The sequence below is a fragment of the Rhinoderma darwinii genome, chromosome 5 (assembly GCF_050947455.1).
Source record: "Rhinoderma darwinii isolate aRhiDar2 chromosome 5, aRhiDar2.hap1, whole genome shotgun sequence".
NCBI classification, from domain to species: Eukaryota; Metazoa; Chordata; class Amphibia; order Anura; family Rhinodermatidae; genus Rhinoderma; species Rhinoderma darwinii.
The window spans coordinates 298,853,250-298,867,854 of NC_134691.1; the positions used below are offsets into that span (position 1 = coordinate 298,853,250).

The following is a 14,605-nucleotide window of genomic DNA, read 5'->3' on the forward strand; positions in this document are numbered from 1 at the left end:
TTTGAGGTTGTATATACAGTATAGGCTGATTGCCTTCTTAATTGAAATATGATCACCATATCCTATTAATTACACAGAATATTTTTTCATTTTTGTACTATGTATCCATAGTGACAAATTATACAGTTCTTTATTCAAATTGTTTTATTATGTACTTTGGTAAATCAATATTTATATGTGCACTGTTCACTGAAATGCATTGCTTGGGAAAGGTCCCATGGAGTAGGGCTGAAACGTCGCAAGAGGTGATCAAAGTGATCCTATTTTTCACAAAATTTGGAGTGCTGCCTTGTATTTTGGTGTTTGCTGGGTACTTTGGGACATTGGTCATATGTTCGGACGAGGACTTTGCACCCTATACAACTGAAACGGTGCTGTTTTTTCCTTTTGTTTTCTTTTTGAGATACAGCTGCTTAGTATTCTGTATATAGAGCAGCTGTATCGTTCGCGAAGACCTGAATCCATCAGATCCGCAGGACTGACGGATTCAGTGTCAGCGGGTCCTGAGTGTGTCTGACACGCAGGATCCACCTGTAATCTATCACATCTAAGTTATGAACAGGTACAGGATTCAGCGAACGATACAGCGGATCCTTATAAAGGATACAGGGCAGCTGTATCTCAAAAAGTAAAAATAATTTTTAATAAGAACCAATTTGAAAGTTGCACCAAACACACTGGCATTTTTATTGAAAAAAATAATACATACGCTTTAAGTTAATAGTAAGTCTGGGGTAACCTTTTGTTTCTAGAGTAAACATCCATAATTTCGATATTTAGCCCTTTTAACAAGGAGCCTCTGTACCTAATGACTTGGTTGCTCGGTCTCGCACTTTCTCTATGACTGCGGTGCCTCTAGGCGTTTAACAATCTTAATTTGTAATTCTCTGTTATGTCTAAAAGGCTGAAATTCTAGTTGGGTTCACCAAAATCCATGACCTATGCCCTACAAATCTGCCTCTCACGGCCCAAATAACATGGATAACTTGAACTTTAATGGCTGTGTACAGTAAATGGCAGATGTCATCTTTTCATGACTCCACTGCAATATTTCCTAGTCATTCATAAGTCAAATTCTTGAAATGTGGAATTTACAATCAGTGACAGACTAAGAAGTACAGAAAATGCAGCGATTATTCCACTGGAATGTAGAAATGTCATGTTTCTTACTAGATTTCACGGAAGTTATTGTCTGGATTCATAAAGATGACAAATTCCTTAAGAGAACGTCGATATGCGATATGAGATTGAGATGAGATTGATATGAGATTAAGATGAGATGGATATGAGACTGAGTTTACCAGTAGCTCATAGTATCCAACTTGGCAAGGCTCTCTATTCTGACAAGTAAATTTAATATCATTTTCTAGCCAGAACTTTTGAAAATCCGTGACTTCTCAGCTCTTATTATTGCCAAATTAAAGTAAATTTTACCGTATTACATTAATCTCTAGTTAACAACCCCTGTCCATATGCCCTATTAGGGAATAGGTACAACATAGCGTGGAGTTCCCCACTTCTGACCCCCTTTATGTGCCGGAACAGAGAGCCACTCTGTAAGAACGGACTTGGCGCTTCCATGCATTACATCAATGGGCATTTATTTGAATGGCCGCCATGTCATACCGTATTTTTTGGACTATAGGACACACTGGATCATATGACACACACATAATTTCAAGCTTAAAAGAGGAGAAAATGTTTTGTTCTTTTACTGCACATTTCCAATGAGTGATATGGTACAGATCCAGTACCCCACCACAATGCCAGCCACAGTAATACAATGTTTTGGCAGCTATTGGGCCCTCATCCTCTCCTGAACTCACCAAACATCAGAGGAGTGGAGAGGCAGGGGTTAATAGGGATGAATCTGCTCAGGTCACTGCTTTAGAGTTGATGTTGCTCACAGGAGGGGGGGAGGATGTGGCTAGAAGGTCCTTGCAGATCAGTACCTGCACAGATTTACTGTGCTGTGTGTACAAATGTCTGTTATTAGCTCACTGAACAGTCAGATTTTACAGAATTTTGTGTGTAAGATGCGACTGTTCAGTGTGCAGATAACAGAGATTTTTTACACACAGCACAGGACATGCTGCTTCCACAAAACTGCACTACAAGGACCTTTGAATCATGGAGCTCAGTCTCCTGCTTCTTCATACACTGGCAGTCTCCTGCTTCTTCATACACTGGCAGTCCTAATTCGGACTATAAGATGCACAATAAGATTACAGCTCAGTTTTTAGGACAAAAAGTGTGTCTTATAGTCCGAAAAAATACAGTACTTTATTTCTCCTGACACAGCTTCCGCCAGTGATAACAGAGATGCTGGACCCATGACTTTATTTTATAAGAGGGCTGTTTTCGTTACACATCTTTAATGAAGAGATATTTTACTACATTAGGGACAACTTTTCCCCACTTTTAAAGAGCAGATTAGTTGTTAACATAGAAAATTATAGGCTAAATGCAATTTACATTTGCAAACAGGATTGGATCAAGGTTTTTGGAGGTCCCTGAGTAAAGAGTTTGGGATCTCCTATGTTTTTATTAAGGGGAAGGAAACAAGGGGAAAATCAAACTATTCAATTAAAATATATTACAAAAGGACTCAATCACAATAGACCCTGAAAAATTAACAAAGTGCACAAATAACCACCATAAGTACCATGCAGGGTCCAAATAACACCACCATAGGGTGCTCCAATAATAATCATCTTGAGGAGACAGGTGGAGGTCCAAGGGCATTTGCCCCTTTGGCCTTTCTTATAACCCGGCCCTGATAGCAACCATCTATAGATATTTTAAGCACATCTAATAAGGTTTCTAAGCAATTAACTAAAATTCAATGAGCAGAAACTCATATTTAAGACATTATTTTAGTTTTATCTCTAAAAATGGTCCTTTGAGAATTCCAGTGAGAAATATACAGCAGTTGTGATATGTATTTAAAATACATTTAAAATATTGTATTTACTTTGCCTTTAAATCCTGAGACCTTATATAAGTTGTAAAGTGAATTGTTCATTACTGCATGATTCAGGCATCCTTATCACATCTTTCTTTATCTTGTCTTCAGCTCTCATGAGCGCCTGGTGCTTTGCATAGCAATAAGTGTAAGGCAAAAATGCCTAGTTATAAGTAAAATGTCATACACTTTAGATCACATTAAACAAGACGAGTTTCTCTACAAGACTCTGAGTTGTGTATAAAGATCATGTCATCTCATCAGCATCAGCAGAATCTAGTATCCTGAACAGCAGAACAAAGCAGATCAACACCGCAGGTATGAGATGAAGTGACTGGTCCATTTTACAGCTGGGTCTGCACTGCTGTCACATCCGCTGATAAAAAGACACTAATTAATCTTTGAGGAATTGTGAGCACCTGTGACGTTTATTAGGCATGTCACTAGATAGGTGCTGCTAGCGAGAATTCAAAGGGTCTTTGAAATATGAAAAATGTAAATTCGCGTTTTATGGGTCATGTGACTGTGCACTATATGTAATATATGAATTAAGAATTATATAGTAAATCTATTCTTCCACCAACTTGCAGATTCAAAGGGGAACATAGCTGTTCATCCTGTTGATGTATGCAAAATGATCACATCTTCTGCCAGAGGGGGACACATTTTGGCTGAGAAGCACCCATTGAGGACCATGTCCATCATCCAAAGCAGCCAACACAAATCTCAGCTTAAAAGGAAGTATTTGAAGTAACTTAAAGGTGCTTGTAGGTATCAGTTGTCAGAGCAGTGTAAGGCCTTGTTCACACAGTGCAGAATTGATGCAGATTTTGCATGCATTTTTTCCAGCCAAAACCAGAATTGGATGCAGGAGAGCAGTCCTGTAAGGCCTTCCTTTATATATTTCTTCTGTTTAGGTTCAGTTTCTAGTTTTGACTTAAAAAAATACTTGCAAAATCTGCAACCACCAGAGGAAATGATTCTGAGGGCCCATCGTCCTTCTTTACAGAACATGTGCATGACCATTTTTATTTCCATCTTTCTTGTTGTCATTGTACACACTAGAAATTTTTTTATTTCTTTTTTTAGTTAAACTGTTAGTATATAAGTGATTACACATTGTTTTAATTTTTTTAATGTTTTCACAAGTCAGGAAATATTATAAATTAGATTCTAATTTATAACATTTCCATGTGCTGGTCACTAGAGGGAGCAATTCCTGAAATTGCAGCATTGGCAATGTGGTAAAGCAACCTCATTGGTTTATGCTGCAAATTTGGGGTAGACACACTCGCTCTAGTATCCTCACACAATCCCCCCTCCCTTATTCTGGCTAGTGCCAGGAGAAGGAGGGGGTTGAATCTTCAAACCTCCTACACTGTGTGCCGCCATTTTCTGAGCGACTGCACAGTGTAGGAGGATCAGATACAGTGGTAATCAGACAGTATAACACAAACATACACGAACATAATACACACATCACATACACAAACATAACTTACCTGCTCCTGCCGCCGCTGTCGCCTCCGCTCCTACACCTTGCGTCTTCGCTGCCTGGAACATATGACCGGAAGTTGTCATCTTACTGTCCAGCCGCGGCTTCCGGTCCACATGAAAATGGTGCCGGATATCGCTCTACCAAAGACCTTCCTTTTGGTCTGTGTGGGAGGGGCATGCGCCATTCCCACACAGACGGCGTACGCTATAGTGAATGGAACGGCTCCCGTTCGCATTCCCTATGGGGATGTATGTGCCGTATTCCATCTCTGTATGTGTCGTTAATCGACACATACAGAGATGAAAAAAAAATGGCAGCCCCCATAGAGAAGTAAAAGTAAGGAAAAAGAAAAAAGTACAACACAAGAACACCAATAAATAAAATTTATTTTAATACCATACTAAAAGCAAAATTATATATAAAAAAAAAAATTCGGGACACCTTCCCTTTAAAGATTTATTCTAATCAAAATAAATTGACTGGAGAATAATGAAAATTTCTATAGCCAATTTCAACCCCCTAATGACAGACCATTTGAATTTTTTTCATTTTCGTTTTTTCCTTTTTCACCACTTTTTATTTTTCCATTAACAGTCATATGAGGGCTTTTTTTTTTTTTTTTGCAGGACGAGTTGTACTTATTAATGCTACCATTTAATGTACTGGGAAATGTAAAAAAATTATTTTGTAAGGTAAAATGGAAAAAAAACAGTAATTGCCCCATAGTTTTTCGAATTTTGTTTTTATGGCGTTCACGCTTCGTTAAAAATGACATGTTAACTTTATTCTGTGGGTCACTACGATTATGGCGATACCAGATTTATATAATTATTTTTCTGTTTTACTACTTTTACAAAATAGAAACATTTTATTAAAAAAAATTGGTTTGTGTCGTCATATTATGAGAGCCATAACTTTTTCATTTTTTCATCGATGGAGCAGTATGTGGACTTGGTTTTTTATGGCTCAGATCTAGTTTTTTATTGGTACCATTTTGGCGTACATATTGTCATTGTTATGGGGTATGTGGACCCACCAGGCCGCAGCGGAGTAGCAGCTGGCCAAACAAAAGTCAATAACAGTCTCTAGGACAAGAGTACCTGGATAGATGATTTGGCAGCCACTCTGCGTGGCAGATACTAGGCCTAGCAGGCACGTAGCGCATAGCAACACGTGGCGTAGCAGACACTTGGCACAGATTCTTGACAAAGATGATACTTAGCACAGATGACACTTGGCACAGATGGCATTCTCGACTCTGACACTAGATAATGCCCTGGAACAAACACAATTATTGAATACGGGATGGGGAATACAGGAAACGGGAACACTGGATAAAGGAAACGGGAACACTGGATACAGGATGCAACTAAGGGACCATGTGCAAAGACTAACATGGGCAGACACAACAAGGCTCAGGCAAGGAGAGGAAGGGCAGGACCCTTTTTAAAGTCTTGGATCTATTAGGGATTGGCCAGGGAATTTTGAACTGGTGCGCACGCTGGCCCTTTAAGGCCGGGAACGAGCGCGCGCACCCCACAGATTCAGTGGGGAAGCTGCAGCCGCATGTACCAGCGTCTCTGGGGAAGGAGATGCCGGCATGAAGAGAGTGTCCTGCGGTCGCGGCTGCCGGTAAGTAGGATGTGCCTGTGGTCAGCGAGCGCGGGCACAACACATATTACTTTTTGATCACTTTTTATTCCATTTTTTGTGCTAAACAAGGTAACAAAAAAAACGGCAATTCTGATGGTTTTTTTTTGGATGCAGTGGCACGTGTTCGATGAACGGGACGTGACTGCTGCAGGAGCTTCTGGTAGCCGTGGAGAACGGAGCATCAACACTGGAGCGGAGAGGGGGGGCACTTCAGGGAGTATCTGCCAGATTACTATTTTACACATCCCCTGCCCTGCTGCCGATTTTAAAAGTCCCGGATAACCCCTTTAACTAAATGCATAGTTGGATTGCCCTAAAGTACAGGCATCTTGGCTAGCTGTTTTCCAATTAACAACTCGTTTCATGCACAAATCAGGCTTTTTTCACTTTCCTTTACATAAACCTCCCCCATTCCTCACGACATTTTCATACCGGCTTCGCGTAAATATGTCCCTATGCATTTACACTATGTTCTATTAATAGTCACTGAAGCACGTACAGTATTCATAGATAATATGCTGCATCGTATAGGGTAAACCCCAGCAACTATGATCAGCAACAGTTGTAGAGCTGCAGAGAACACAATCCAATGGCCTTCATTCTAATAATCTTTACTCTCCCTGGGGTTTACACTAGAATAAACTGGATATACAAGTTGCGTTCATGCCAATGTTTGATATATCAATTTCACTATCATTTACGCTGCTGGTGATGCAGAGTTTAGTAACCTCTGGCACAGGGTTCATTTAGGACTTTTGTCTCCAGACAATTTGCTTGTGGAGACATGTTGTGCCGTATTTGCTTAGGTGGCTAATTTACCTGTTTGTGTTGGTAAATTAGGCCTTATTTACACGAACGTGTGCATTTTGCGCACGCAAAAAACGCAGCGTTTTGCGCGCGTTGCAGTTCCGTGTGTCATCAGTGAATGGTGCGTGGCTGCGTGATTTTCACGCATATGCCATCCTTTCGACACGCAGTTTTGATGGTTAGAAACTGCAAAGAATGTGGTTTCATAGGAAGCCAACTGATCAGCCTGGAAAATGCTAGACAATATTCCTGGCTGATAATTGTTATGATTTTAGCAACTATCACAAAAAATTTCAAGGGAAAATTACTTTATTCTAACAATACAATGCTTATACTTATGGTAGGCTAGGGTGTAATTGTGGGATCTGACCCTCGGTACCCTCCTGATCAGCAGAACGTAGTATTTTACACACAGAGGCAAAATTTGAAGTAAAAAAAAAAATCTGTAACAGGCCCTCCCTAACATGTGATATTTATAATACTAGTGTCTTTGTATATGGCAAAGGGGCCATTTGGCCTCCTCAGGAACAAGGGCCGGGGTTTCGACTGCTACCCCTATAGCTATGCTCGTGTTCATACAGCGTCACACTCATTCATGTGGCTGTGTCTGGTACTGCAGCTCAGACCAATCCATTTGAATGGAGCAGAGCTTCAGTAACATATGCAACCAGTTGAACATGGACATTATTGTCACACCCCCAGATATAACACATTGATGGCCTGTCTTTAGGCTAGGCCATCAATGTATATCCTAAAAAGCCCCTTTAACTTATAGCAGGACTGATGGATGGAAAAGGTATTTAGAACGTTACAGTAAAACTCCATCTTTGAGCCACGTTAAACTTTATATCAAGGATCTACATTATCAGCAGTTCACTAATAGATATTTCCTACTGTAATTGTTGGTTTTACAATTAATAGAGCAGAGCAGTTACTCATATTCCCCACGGCTGCTCTCGTGCGGTCTCTGAATGGAACGAGAACAAGAAATAACAGAAAAACTGCAAGACTACTAAATTTCCTTCTGCCCTGCTGTAAATATGGATATTTCTCATTGCTAATGAGTGCAATTTCTCTCAGAGGCAAAATTTTAGGGGTGCAGAGCTTGCAGTCGCACCTGAGTCCTAGGGCATGAGGGGGTCCAACGCCCACTCTGTCACATAAAGGAATACCTTAGCCTAAAGCTGTAAAATCACAGTTTTTCCCCTATGTTCTATGACATCATTGTGTTTATTATCTATGTACTGTGACATCACTGAGTTTTCTTTTCCTGTTTTGTGACATCACCTGTGAATTATCCCATCACTTTGTGAATCTTAAAGTGTAGCTAAACGTTCGACAAACTTCTGACATGTCATAGTGACATGTCAGAAGTTTGGATTGGTGGGGGTCCGAGCACGGAGAACCCCACCAATCTCTAGAACTAAGGAGCTGAAGCACTCGTGTGAGCGTTCAGCTGCTTCGTTTCTGTACGGCTTTTTCTGGAAAGCCGATGTATCAGTGTACGGACTCATAGACTTTGTATTGAGTCCGTACACCGATACATTTATTTCCGGAAAAAGCCGAATAGACACAAAGTAGCTGAGCGCTCACGCAAGCACTTCAGCTGCTTCGCTCTAGCGATTGTTGGGGGTCTCCGTGCTCAGACCCCCACCAATCCAAACTTCTGACATGTCACTATGACATGTCAGAAGTTTGCCGAACGTTTAGCTACACTTTAACCATGATTACTGTACTATGACATCACTGTGTGCATCACCCCTATGACGTTAATGTGTTTGCTATTGCATGTACTGTGACATGACTGTGACTATTACTCCTGACTTCACTTTGGTCATTAAACCTGTGCTGTGACATCACTGTGTCTATTATTCCTGTGCTGTGACATCACTGTGTCTATTATTCCTGTGGTGGGACAGAATTGTGTCAAATTTCCAGGTTCAGTGACATAACTGTAATAATAATTCCTGCACAGTGATCGTATAGTGTAAAGTATATGGGGCAGATGTAGAAGTTGCAGCAGTAAACTGGAACTCGCGGTAGCCCAATGCTTCCTTTGCCACGTAACAGGACACCAGTACTATGAATTGTATGTAAAGTTGGGGGGGGGGGGGGGCTGTCATAGATTTTGCATCGAGGCCCAGAAACTTCAAGTTACGCCTCTGATTCCTCTAGTACTGTGGTTCTTGTAGACACTGAAGCGCCTAGGGAGAGTGTCAGGGACTGCAAGGGGTTAAGAAAGGATGGAACGGTTTAAAATAATGCCCAGGATCAGGATTGGTCAACAAGGGGTAAGAGGGGCGTGGTTAAGAAGATATAAGGCAGAGGTTTGGAGCAGGAAGCCCTCTTACCTTCAAGCTGCAGTGGAAGAAACACCCGCCCTCCCTCCCCTGGTGGTTTTGGTTTTGTTTTTTAATACATTTTTTCTACGGTTATATTCTTGTTCTGGCGTTTTTCTGGTTTTTTCGTAGATGTCACAGCTGGCGGAAAGTACGGCAGATGAAGACGGAGGTAGCACCCTACATGCCTGATGGAGACAGGGAGCATCGGCATTTCAGGAGGAGAGGAAATAAATAAATATATATATGTCTTCATGCCGATGGTTGTAAATAATAATAAAGCTGTGGCCACTTCCACATTTGCATAAAGAAGGTGTTGGTGTGTTAATTCAAAGAAGGATGGTTAAGGTCCTGGGCAGGTAAAGTGGATAATGGGTCCTTGCAGTCCCAAACTTTCTGAGGTCGGGACCCACTTTTGGCCAAGACTTTTGTTTGGGACCCTCCTCTACCGTTCTTAGCCCCATCTCGTCTGACGTGTGTCAACATTATCCGTAGCTGGATGCCGGCACTTAAGCTCTATTCAAAAATAAGTTCCTGCAACATTGAAAACAATCATTATTGTGCGGGCCAGGGAGGGGGCAGGCTCAAGGTATGCTGCTGAAAGGCGTCGCTGAAGCCCAACTATGGCTGCTTATGGTGGGTCATTTGACCCGTCCCGTCCATCAGTGGCCATCAGAGGCATAGCTATGGGTTAGCACAGGAGAGTGAAACACATCTGAGTGTACCCCAACCCAGTGGGCCCTCCAAACAGTATAATGACCCCTTAGTGGCCCCACACAGCATAATGCCATTATAGCTGCCCCCACACAGTATAATACCCCTATAGCTGCCATTACACAGTATAATGCTCCTATAGTGCCTCCCTACACAGTATAATGCACCTAAAGCTGCCCCTGCACAGTGTAATGCCCCTATAGGGCCTCTTTACACAGTATAATGCCCCTATAGCTGCCCCTGCACAGTGTAATGCCCCTATAGGGCCTCTTTACACAGTATAATGCCCCTATAGCTGCCCCTGCACAGTGTAATGCCCCTATAGCGCCCCTTTACACAGTATAATGCCCCTATAGCTGCCTCCACATAGTATAATGCCTTTATAGTGCCTCCCTACACAGGATAATGTACCTAAAGCTGCCCCTACACAGTTTAATGCCCATATAGTGCCTCCCTACACAGTGTAATGCCCCTATAGTGCCTTCCTACACAGTATAATGCCCCTAAGCTGCCCTACACTCAGTATTATGCCCCCATAGCTGCATCACACAGTATAATGCTGCCATAGCTGCCCCAATACAGTATACTGTCCCTATAGCTGCCCCCATACAGTATAGTGCCCCAATAGCTACCCCCACAAGTATAATGCCCCTACAGTGGCCCTCATTCAGTATATTGGCCCATAACGGCCCTCCTCCCCATACCCAGTATAATGCCCCCATAGTGTCTAATAGAAAAATAATAAAATAATTACTTACCTATCCCCGTTCCCACGACGAGTGGTGGAGATGCTACTCCTCCTTTGGTCTGTGCTATGGATGACAACGCAGACATGCACGATGATGTCACTACATTGTGCCTGTCAGCTCCTTTCTCCAGCCTTGAATTCAACTGTATCTGTGTCCTGAGGACGCAGATACAGTTGGAACCAGGACATCGGTAAGTGGCTCGCGACCCCCGGAGGTCTTCACATTCCCCCCCAGGGGGTCGAGACTCACAGTATGGGAAACGCTGCTCTAGTAGCATTGAATTAGGAAATAGCTATTTAAGCAATTCACCAATGACTTCTACTAATCACGTAATGTGACTATGATCAGCTGCCGAGTGATAAATACTATTTGGTTTTAGTTAGACAGTCACTATAGAAACTAACTATATTTGCTGATCCTGTTACTCTGGCAAAACCCTGGACACATGCCAACTTTTTACTGTATTATTTTTTTTCCTATATAGACACACCCGACCCTCTGCTTAAAGATTTGTGATCATTGGAGGGATAAGAGGGGAAAAAAGCGATGTTTTGTAAAGAAATCCAGTAAGTAATAGCAGATGTGTTTTTCGACTAAGACTCTCAGTTTGACTAAATTTATAAGCAGTGACAAAGAAGATTTCCTGGAACATTGCAGCTGATCTGAATGAGAGTGAACACGGATGTACTGTGTGAAAGTTACAAGAGGTCAAATAAGATGTAATGGGTCACTTCTGCCATCTAGTGGTAGATACCATGTACTGCACAAGGAAATATCCAACAGGTTCTGGATCAGAGTTTGAATTTATAATGAACCATAAATCCCCTACTGAATATGTCTTAGGAGTCACCCAGAGCAATGACTGATTAATCTGAATATGCTCCTATGACAGTATTGATAAATCTGCTCCTTTTAACAAATCTCATCCACATGCTGCAGAAAATTTCTGTGCAGGGATTTTTTAATCCACAGCATGCCAAGTTATGCTACGGAATGGTTGCACATTTTCCCCGGTTGAATACAATGAGGAAGGGAAAATCCGCAACAAATGGTTTTTGTTTTTTTTTTTGCAGCGGAATAGCTACACGGACTCTTCGTTACGGTAGAACCAGAGCTGGTGAGATTAGCTTTTTTTTATAAAAAAATTAAAAAAAAATCCCTTCTTTTCTGCAACAAATACGAACTGTGTGAACATACCCTATAGCTTCAAAAATGTCTCAACTGATTGATAAATATGGCACAATTCTAGCTCTAACTCTAACACTAGCCGTACTCTACTAACTTTCTAAGGCTACATTCTGATGAGCGTAGCTAACCTCGGACGTGAAAAACTGCTGTTCTTTACGTCCGAGGTGTACCCGTGCGTGGCGCGTTGTCACGGATCCCCCATAGACTAGAGTCTATGGGGGGATGCGTGACAAGCAGTAAAATAGGACATGTCTTATTTTTTCACGGACCTGTCACACGCTCCGTTGAAATAACGATCATATGAACGGCCCCATTGAAGTATATGAGTCTGAGTGACGGCTGTTGTTTTAACGGCCGTCACACGGACTACATATACTCTCATCTGAATGAGCCCTAAGGTGTGCATTTTGGAAATAAAAGAGTTAAAACAGTATTTCATTGAGGTCAACAAGCCCAATAGCAACTGTACATGTCTACAGAGTTTGGAATTTTTAGTGCTATAATCTCTAGAGTTCATAGTTTAGACTGAGAAAACACTGGGCACAATCCACATACAACAGTTTTCAGAAACCTCTTAGGCCCTGTTCACATCACGTCAGAGCCCTTTGTCAGAGATATACATCAGGAAGATTTCCCAATGTTTACCTACGATAGCAGGCTGCGACTTATACCAAAGTACAGACAAACAATGGAATACGTTGGCCATAGGATCAATTGAACAAAGAATTTTTTTTTGTTTTTTACAGCATACCTTTATATGAAATATCACAAAAAACAAGGTATGCCAATGCATACTGGCCTAACATCTTCAAAAAGAACACTTTTGGTATACGCCAGGTGAATGTGGGCCTTTGGAAACGTTTGGCCTATGCGCCAGGGCTTTTCACCGAACTTAGGGCCCTGACGATAAAAAATACGTATTCCCGTTCCTTGACCTGTGTAAACAGGGCAGCCATCAGGCTACGAATAAGCAAACGCTCATTCATCGAGTGATTGCATCTTTTATGCGCCCCAAAAAATTGTCGCTAGTCAGGAGCACACCTGTGTAAACAGAGTTTTGAGCTGCCAACAAGATGCAAGTGTACGGGGATCAGTGGCGTGATGGGGTCCATGTCGCTCTGCCAGGCACATTACATTATGTTCGTGGCCTGGCGGCACGGGCCCCCTCATGCCTAGTAGCATCACTAACACTGGTATCCGGGGGGGCCGGATGCCCGGTGCTAGTCACTGCACTGCCACATTTGTATACGACGGCGATGCTGGGACCTGGATCAGGTGGTAGGAGCGCTCAGGCCAGAAGAGGATAGGGGGCGGAGCTAAAGGGAACGACGCAAGATTTCGGGCGCTGGACAGTCAGGACGGCCGGAGTACTGTCTCATAGGATGGGCGGAGGACAGTCACAGGGCGGGCGGAGGATGTGCAGAGGACAGGTAGATTAAGTTAAAAAGTTCAAGGGAGGAGGGAGAAGTTTTTAGGTAGAAAAATCTGCCTCAAAATTCCTTCAGGAATTTTGAGGCAGATTTTGACCTGCCGGCAGAACACATCCCTCGTATTTCGTGGCGTTTTTCGGCCATTGAGCCGTGGGCAGAAAAATGCAGCGAAAAACGCATTTTCTTCCTGACATTGATGTCAATGGGAAGTCAGAGACAGAAATGCCTGAAGAAAGGGCATTACGCTTCTTTTTCCCACAAGCGTTTTTTTACCGCTTGCAGGAAAAAAACGCCCAAAAGCGCCTCCCATTGAAATCAATGGGAGGCGCTTTCGTCCGTTTTTTTGCAGCGGTTTCCGACATGGTTTCCGCGTCAAAAAACTTCCCAAAAAACTCAGTGTGAACTTCCCCTAACACCTATACTGAAACTTTTGGCCCTGTTCACACAGAGTTTTTTGCAGGCAGAAAAATCTGCAGATTTTCCCCTGCCGTTTGCTGTATTTTTGTAAATTTTGTAAATTTATCTGCCTCCTATTGTCAATGGGAGGTCAGAGACGTAAACGCCCCAAGATAGGGGCAAGTCGCTTCTTCCCGTGAGCGGTTTTTACAAGGACATAGAAAAAATATTTTATTGAAATAAAAAAAAACACCACACAACCCTTGTTAACCATTTTATTAAGAATAAAAAAAACTCCGTCATTGACGTAGTACTTGAATCCGAAGTAGTCCAACAACCAAACCTGCAAAAAAAAGACAAAAAAAAATTAGTAACACATAAAAAAGCAAAGCAATTATTATCTTAAATTTCCTGGTCCAACGCTGGAGACGTAATGTCAGTGAGCTGAGTCCTATATCTAAGCCTATCATGTGTGATACTGTCTGCTGAGCCATTGTATCTAATCCTTTCCATAGATATAGGGTCATAGTGCTATAGATATGCTGTCTCCTATATATATATATATATATATATATATATATATATATATATATATATACATACACAGATACACACATACACGCACACACATTTTTGGGGGATATGTATTGGGACTAATGCCCCATACGTTTTAAGTCCTTAGTGATGCCCCTGGCTGCTAGTTCTGCATCGTTGGGTCACTTAGGAGACTAAGCGATGAAGCTGAAAGCTGCAGGCCGGCGGTCATGAGAAGTTGGGGGGGGTCCAAGAAGGACTTTTGTATCGGGGCCTATGAGCCTTTAGCTATGCCCTTGACAGGGAGGGGGCAGTATGACACTATCTACAGG

General features: G+C 42.0%; 1 pseudogene; it reads right to left on the reverse strand.

The window, feature by feature from the left end:
* Nucleotides 1-14,605, reverse strand: part of LOC142652605 (chymotrypsin-like elastase family member 1) — a 38,130-nt pseudogene that overhangs the window by 1,227 nt on the left and 22,298 nt on the right.